Source organism: Schistocerca nitens, chromosome 3, assembly GCF_023898315.1.
Source record: "Schistocerca nitens isolate TAMUIC-IGC-003100 chromosome 3, iqSchNite1.1, whole genome shotgun sequence".
In the NCBI taxonomy this organism is placed as follows: Eukaryota; Metazoa; Arthropoda; class Insecta; order Orthoptera; family Acrididae; genus Schistocerca; species Schistocerca nitens.
The window spans coordinates 691100886-691109283 of NC_064616.1; the positions used below are offsets into that span (position 1 = coordinate 691100886).

Genomic DNA, 8398 nt, shown 5'->3' on the forward strand with positions numbered 1-8398 from the left:
TTGTGTGTAAGCAGTTACTCTTTCCCTCCAGAGAAACCACGCCGTCCATTGTTACCCACGCTTGCCTGCTTCCACGTTTTCTTATTGATGTGTACCACCGTATTCACAAGCCGGAACAAGTGCTGCTGGAACGCAGATATGGAAAGCAGCAAAACCATTTGGTGACCGTAGACAATACTGCAGTTTGTTGTGAAGCATACATCGACACACATTTCATACTGCTACTTTGCAGAAGTTGTATGGGGAGTACCAATCGATACTGAACGAACTAAATAAATTTTATGCGTGGCTGATGACACAACAGCTGTTTCGAAACGCACTCGAATGATCCTTCTACAGCACGTACTGAATGGAGAAATATTCGATTGTTTTTGGGGCACTTTATTCCAGCAAATCAAAGTGCAGTTGGCGCATGAAAGGTATTTTAGAACAATTGGGCATAATCTATCAAGGAAGTGGACCGAAACTTATAGCTCAGACGTTTTGTGGTGCAAATGTCATGAGTTCGTGCAAAAAAGAAAATTGTTTCTAAGGAATTGACATCAACTGAATTTAATAATGCGAAATGAGGCAAGTATTACACAAAACGCAAGAATAACACGTCGTCTTCCGCACGCATAGTGTTGGATATTTTCACCGCTATGTCACGGCGTCAGGTGTGAGGCTCTGCTGTGACCTCGTGGCAGTCAACGTGTTAAAAACCTGCCTTATGAAATTCAGTCGATATCAAACGCAGATCAAACCACTGCAGAAGCAACACGAATTTTAGAGTACGTGAATGACGATAACTTCAAGTTCCAGTTAGAGCTTTCTCATCAGAAAACGGCTCATGTTGAAATAATAATAATAATGGCATCCGTCCATCCTTGAGGGATGATGGTGTAGCATGCTTGGTTCAGAGTCTGCAGCGTCTGCTGTGGCTAAAAAGTCCCACTCGAGAGTGGCAGTCCCTACTGCAGTTTGGACATGTGAAATTTGAGGGACTTCGAACAGAAGCCGCTCTGTCTCTTCGCTTTGTCCTCTTCCTGATTTGTTCCTGTGTGCGTTCGTCCTCTGAGAGCTTGACGCCGTTGCGCACAGTTACTCGCCACTTGACACGGTCATCTGCAATGCTTTCCCAGCGGCTTGGATTGATTCTGGTCTTGGTCAGGTCTCTCTTGCAGACATCCTTGAAACGAAGATGCGGTCGTCCCACTGGCCTCACACCTTCCCGAAGTTCGCCGTACAGCAGCTGTTTCGGTGTCCGCTCAGGATCCATGCGCCTGACATATCCCAACCATCTTAGACGTCGATGACTCAGGAGTGCAAAGATGCTGGTTGTGCTTGCACGATGAAAGACTTCGGTGTTGGGTACTCTATCTCTCCAAGAGATCTGAAGGATCTTCCGGAGACAGCGGAGATGGAAGCTGTTGAGTCGAGATTCATGCCTAGAAAGAGTTGTCCATGTCTCACAGCTATAGAGAAGGGTGCTTATAACACAAGCGTTGTAGACTTTTAATGTAGTTTTTGTGGTAAGCAGTCCGTTGTTCCATACTCTGTTTTCCAGTCTAGCCATGACAGATGATGCCTTTGCGATTCTGTTAGTAAGTTCAGTGTCCATGGACAAGTTGCTACATATTGTGGATCCCAAGTAGGTAAAGTCATCAACTATCTGGAGAGGATTGCCATCAATGCTAATGGATGGAAGGTTGGTAGTGCTCTGCGCCATGATCTTAGTCTTTTGAAGGCTGATGAGTAGACCAAACTTTTCACAGGCATTTGATAATTTGTTGATTATATACTACAGCTCATCTTCTGTGTTCGCTACTAGAGCTGCATCGTCCGCATATAACAACTCACGGATAACGACTGTATTTACTTTGGTCTTGGCCTTGAGGCGAGCAATGTTGAAAAGATGTCCATCAGACCTCGTATGTAGATACACTCCCTCCTCACAGTCTTCAAAGGCAAATCTGAGCAGAAGGGAAAAGAAAATCCCAAACAATGTAGGAACTAACACACACCCCTGTTTCACACCGCTATTAACAGGGAATACTTCTGATGTTTTACCGTTGAAGCAAATTGTTGCTTGTGTTTTCTCATGGAAAGAGACAATTATATGCAGTAGTTTAGGTGGGCATCCAATCTTCTGCAACAGTTTGAAAAGCCCATTTCTGCTCACTAAATCAAACGCTTTAACAAGGTCAATGAAAGCAATATAAAGTGGCCTCTGCTGCTCACGACATTTCTCTTGTAGCTGTCTTAAGGAGAAGATCATATCTACTGTTGATCGGCCGGGCCTGAAGCCACACTGAGATTCTGGGTAGATTCTGGAAGCTAAGATCTGTAATCGCATTAGGATGACTCTTGCATAAGCTTTCCCGGCTACACTTAGTAATGAAATGCCTCGGTAATTGTTACAGTCACTTCTGTTCCCTTTCTGTTTATATAGAGTAACTATCCTCGAATTCCGCATACTCATCGGGACATAACCTTCTTCCCAGCTGGTTGTGATAAGTGAATATAAATGTTTGAGAATAACAGACTTGTTGTACTTAATAACCTCTGCAGGGATCCCATCTTCACCTGGGGCCTTTCCGTTAGCAAGAGAATCTATTTCTCTACTAAGTTCTTCCATAGTAGGCATTGCATCTAGTTCTTCCATAACTGGCATTTGTTTGATGGCGTCACATGCATCCTTGCTAACTTCATTCTCGACTGCATACAACTCGAGGTTGTGTTCAACCCAGCGTTCCATTTGTTTGCCTTCATCAGTAATGACTTCACCCGTCTTGGACTTCAGAGGAGCTGTTTTTCTGACAGTTGGTCCAATTGCTTTCTTAATACCATCGTACATTGCCTTAGCATTCCCAGAGTCGGCCGCTTTCTGTATACCTACACATAAATTCAGCCAGTAGTTATTTGCGCATCTCCTGGATGTTTGCTGTGGCCTGTTCTTTGCTTTCCGTAGATCATCTCGAGTTCTTTCATTTGGGTTTCTTTTGTAAGCAAGCAGGGCTTTCCGTTTAGCCTCAGTGACTGGTTCCATTTCTTCCAAATTTTGCTCGTACCAGTCCTTATTTCTTTTTCCTTTTATTCCATAGGCCAATACTGCTGAGTTGTAGATTGCACCCGGGAGTTTTGCCCATTTCTTATCAACATTCCTTTCTGATTGCACGTTTCCTGGGAAAGCACTTTCAAAATTACTGGCAAAATCCTGCTTTCTTTGTGTGTCATGAACATGGTCTGTGTTGATACGGGGATGATCTCTCGGTTTAGCGTGGTGACATTTCTTAGGAGTGAGCCTCAATGTGCACGCCACTAGGGCGTGGTCTGTGTTGCAATCAGCACTATGATAACTTCGTGTCAGTAGCACATTTTTGAGACCAGTACGCCTAGCTATGACTAAGTCAAGTTGATGCCAGTGATGAGAGCGCGGGTGTCTCCAAGACACCTTGTGCTGATCCTTAAGCTGGAAATATGTGTTTGTGATACAGAGTCCATAAAAGCAGCAAACTTCAAGCAGTCTCTGGCCATTTTCATTCATTTTTCCCACCCCATGATGTCCCAGGCAATTCGGCCATATGTCGTTATCTGATCCAACTCTAGCATTAAAGTCCCCTAGAATATACAGTGTCTCGGTGCTAGGTACCTTGGCTATTCTGTCACTGAGTAAGTCATAAAACAGATCCTTCTCTTCCATGCTGGATGATAAGGTAGGAGCGTACACATTTAGGATGTTGACAGTGCCACTTGAGGAGCATATTTTCAAATCAATAATTCGCTCTGTTCCACCGGATGGTGGCACAGTACAGTCCAGGAGGGCGTTTTTAACAGCAAATCCTACGCCATGAAGTCTTGGCTCGTCTTGAGACTTCCCCTGCCAGAAGAATGTGTAATTATCCTCCCTGATAGAGTCCGCATCTGGAAGCCGCGTCTCCTGCAGTCCCGCAATGTCCACATTCAAACGATGGAGCTCTCTGTCAATTACGGCAGTCTTACGGATGAAATCAACCTCTTGGGCATCGTCAATGTACCTTGGACACATTGTCCTAACATTCCAGGTGGCAATACGAAATAGTGATTTCTTTATTCTTTCATTTTTGTTGTTGGTAGGTGTACTATATCAACCCGCTTGTCGAAGATTACTTCTAAGCTTCACACACCCCGTGAAGCAGGCGGATAGTGGCGGAACAGCACCTTATTGGCTGGGGGCTGCCCAGCTTGACGCGGGCGGTAGCTGTCCAATGAGATGCAATGATCTCTCCAACCGTCGGAAGTGGCCCCTGGCACTCGAGTCTTACGCCAATCAGACAGAGCTTATAACCGGTAACTGCCTCTTCCCGTGTTGTGCCGAAGTCCTTGGACGCCGCTGAAGTGTCCTCTCCAGGATGCTACAAGCCTGAGCGGTAAATATGAAGACATGTGAGTTGCCCAATCATCACGGTCTCCCTCTCGACCTAAATGATAATATCCAGAGGAAAGGCAAGCCAATACGTCTGGTATCACTTCGGTTGCAGGAGCTGCCGAAAGGGGACGTAGTACGCCTTCCAACCGCCTTTGGGGCCCGACTCCAGATTTTCTTTCAGGGTTTTCTCCTTTAGCCTTCATCCCTCCCGAGACCAACCACAAGGCAGTGGTGTGTTAAGGTAATTAGAGAAAGAGAAGGAATGGTAACTGAGGAGAGGGTAGGGAATAGTATACATAGGATATAGGATATAAGACGGGTCGTTGTGAGGCACACTTTGTCTGGCTCCTCTGCTGAGACCTGCCCGGCTAGGTTGGACCTGCCAGTAGCTACGCTACCGCCGATATAGCTCTCAGCTTCCTTGGAGCACACAAACTCTCCCGCCCACACGGACAGTGCTACGATAAGGCGGTGCCTCATGGGAGAGACATGTTGAAATAGTTCACAACAAAATGCAATCTCGAGAAATTACTATGTTTAAAGTTAATGAATGTATGACAGATTTCAGAACTGCTGTTTTAGAATTAAGAAACTTAAAGTTCTGTGAGAATGCTTCACAGACATTCGTGGCAGAAGCTAAGGAAGCTTGTGACAGTATATGTGTTGATAGAATGGACAATATTATTTCCCTAAACACATAGAAGCTGCTAAATTGTTCAACAAGAAAGGCTTCACTAGTTTTAAGAGTGAACAGCCTACAGAAGAAGTACATACCTGCAGTACTGATTGTTGAAGCATATCCCATGATTGACGAAGAAAAGCTAAAACTAGTCTGAAAACACCCTGCAGTAGGTCTTATATAAATATTGCAAATTAATTGAGCTGCTGAAATTTACCTTGGATAATAATCTAGATGATATTCTTCGTCAAATTACGAAACTGATAAATATTCTGTTGACAGTTCCCATGCGTACATCAAAGACAGAACATTTCTTTTCAACACTGAAAAGAATGAAAACTTTTCTTATAAGCACTACGAATTCGGGAAGACTGCGCTTGCAGTGCTTTCAATGGAGAAAAATTTCCTCAGCTGTCATCCACATAGCAAAGAATAAAATTATTGGTCTTTTCGCATAAACTAAAACTAGAAGAAAGCATTTCATTTTGAAATGAACAGATCAAGTATGAACCGTAACAATTTAGGTTAAAGTAAGTAATAAGTGTTTGTTGTTGTTGTTTTAGGATTTTATCAAGTTTCTGAATAAACTTTCTTCTAACATGCATTTGCTTCCATTTACATATTTGTAAAACAAAGGCTAAAATTTTTCTGGGGCAGCACTCCCACTAATTTTAGCTACGAGTCACCGTTGGTTGCACCCATAAATGTCTACATCGTAGAAATTGTTTCGTACACCCTGCGTATATGGCAACTCTGTGTCGTTTAAGCTTGATACTGGTACATCAGTTTCACAAGTCAGCAAGAAACACATGAACTCGTAGCTTCTCAGCCATTACAGCAGACTCAAAGCCGCCTCTTGAATATTCCTCTAAAACAGTCGTTCCCACCAAGTCCTCCACCGTAAACATTGGCACGTAACTGAATTTTAAAATGAAAAAGATTTTTTTTGAACACTTTAATTTTTGAAATGTTGGAAGATAAATGATTTGTTTTACTATACATGGAACTAATGAGGCAATACGAAACAATTATCAGTCCATCACAAGTGCTACCTACAAATCATTATCAGAAAAGAAAGCTAAATATACACATTAATGGTAGAAACTCATTACAAAACGTGCTTTCACTGAACCACTGCTCTCTCTTGCAACTCTTGTGTCAACCATACACCGTGCCTCTACTTAAAATCAACCAGATTAAAATGTGTGCACTCTACTTAGGCCTGCTGTTTGTAAATCACATGACTGCTGGACTGCAAGGTCTACAACACATCTTACGTCCCAGTGTCAAGGGGTTGCCTGCTTGCCAGGCAACCACCTTTCACTGTAATGTAGATTTCCTTGGTTTCCACTAGGCAGCTCTAACAGTTTCGCCAGAGGTCGCGGTTAGCGGGTACCTACTTGCTTCCACAATACATGTGACCGAAAATAGACCCCAAGATATCCTGCCGCGAAACAGAATCTAGGCCGGCACACAGCCACCCATCGACAGTTCACTCCGAGGCAGGAGTCCACTTCGGACATCCAGCCCACACTGACGCAACCGTCTCCCTACCGAGCAGTCGCCGCCGCGACGGACAATGCCCCGCATCGCCGCAAACACTGACAGATTTGTCTTTGTAGTTGTGTATGTTGTAAAACTTGCCTCAAATTATTCTTGCAGTGCACTGTGGACTGTTCCAAGAGAACTTTAACTCCGTGTCTACACAGTAAAACTTTAAACGTTTTGTGGGACATTAGCTGCATGCATTGCCGGAAGAACTGAACTTGTAGTTGAACTTCGCTTCAAGATAGTCTCAACGAGACCTACACTACCCTCCATAAGTTTGGAAACACCTAGTAATTATAGACAGTGGAAAGGAAATACAGTATAAAATGCATTTTGTTGTTTTCCAAATGTTTATTAAGCTCAAATAATACACAGGAAGATACAACAATTAAATTTTCGATTCCTCAAAATAGCCACCCTTTGCTTTCATCACTGCCTTGCACACTATCGGCATGCGCTGCGTCAGTTTCGCCAAGGTTTCATTTTGAATTAATCTCCATTCTTGCTGCAGGACCTCCCACAACTGTGACCCTCTCATGATTTCCAGTTTTCGGATCCTCCTGTCCAATTCATCCCAAAGCAGCTCGAATGGGTTACAATCAGGGGATTGGGGAGGCCATTCCATGTTTTTCAATATTTTACGAACCTCTAGAGACTTCACATAGTTTTGACACAAGCGAGACGTATGTTTCGGGTCGTTGTCTTGCTGCAAGATAAACCCTTTCCCAATCAGACGCAAACCAGATGTCTTAGCATGTCGCTGGAGAATGGCATGATAATCCTTTTGGTTCAGTTTTCGATCTATTTTCACCAAATCTCCGACTTTATTCACTCCAAAGGATCCCCATACGATCACAGAACCCTCTCCATGCTTTACAATTGGAATTACACACTGAGGATTCAAGCGTTTATGGAGTAAACGGCGTACAAATTGACGGCGTTTACTTCCAAATATTTCGAACTTGGACTCATCAGTGAATAAGACTCTTTCCCAATTCCCCGCTGGCCAATGTTGGTGTGTCTTAGCCCACTGAAGCCTTTTCTTCTTGTTAACAGGGCGCAACAGTGACTTCCTTGTTGCTACATAACCTCGCAGGTTGTTGTCTGCCAGGCGTCGTCTAATTGTTGACTCAGTCACCGGTGTATACCTCGTTGCGTTTAGTTCAGCAGTCAGTTCAGGGACAGTTTTTAATCTATTACGTTTACTGGTCACTACCAAATACTTTTCCAGGCATTCTGATATTTTCCTGGGTGCTCCTGAGCGAGGACGATCTCCACAGGAGCCTGTTTCTTGATGTCGGTGTACGGTTTTGACAACTCCGCTGATGGAAATTATCAACTTCTTTGCTATTTGTCGGACACTATTGCCTTCTTGGTGCAAATTGATTATCATTACCAGCGATTTATTACGAATCTGGCACTTTGGGGCCATTTTCAATTGCTTTCGCGATGTGTTATACCTTTATGCAAACGCAACTACAAGCGATCAGAAATGTAAACATCGTACCTCTACATAGCCATGCGGTCTACTCGCATAGCCTGGCGTGTTTAGTAGAACTGCTTGGACAAGTAACGTCGGTTTACATAAAACCGAGCAATACTAGTATGTTCCAATATTTATATATAATAATTAAGTGTACAATACTGTACGTGTCATTATTAACCGTTATTTGAGCTTGCTATTCCGTATTCTAACCAATAACTCACATAGATCACTTCCATCTTGCACCGTTGTAATACGCAGCATGGTGCTCCCAAACTTATGGACGTCAGTGTAGCTTTTT

The 8398-nt window shown here is 43.5% G+C and overlaps 1 pseudogene; it reads left to right on the top strand.

The window, feature by feature from the left end:
• The first annotated feature begins 565 nt into the window (after positions 1 to 565).
• LOC126249394 (uncharacterized) lies at positions 566 to 5502 on the top strand (annotated as a pseudogene).
• The last annotated feature ends 2896 nt before the right edge of the window (positions 5503 to 8398 follow it).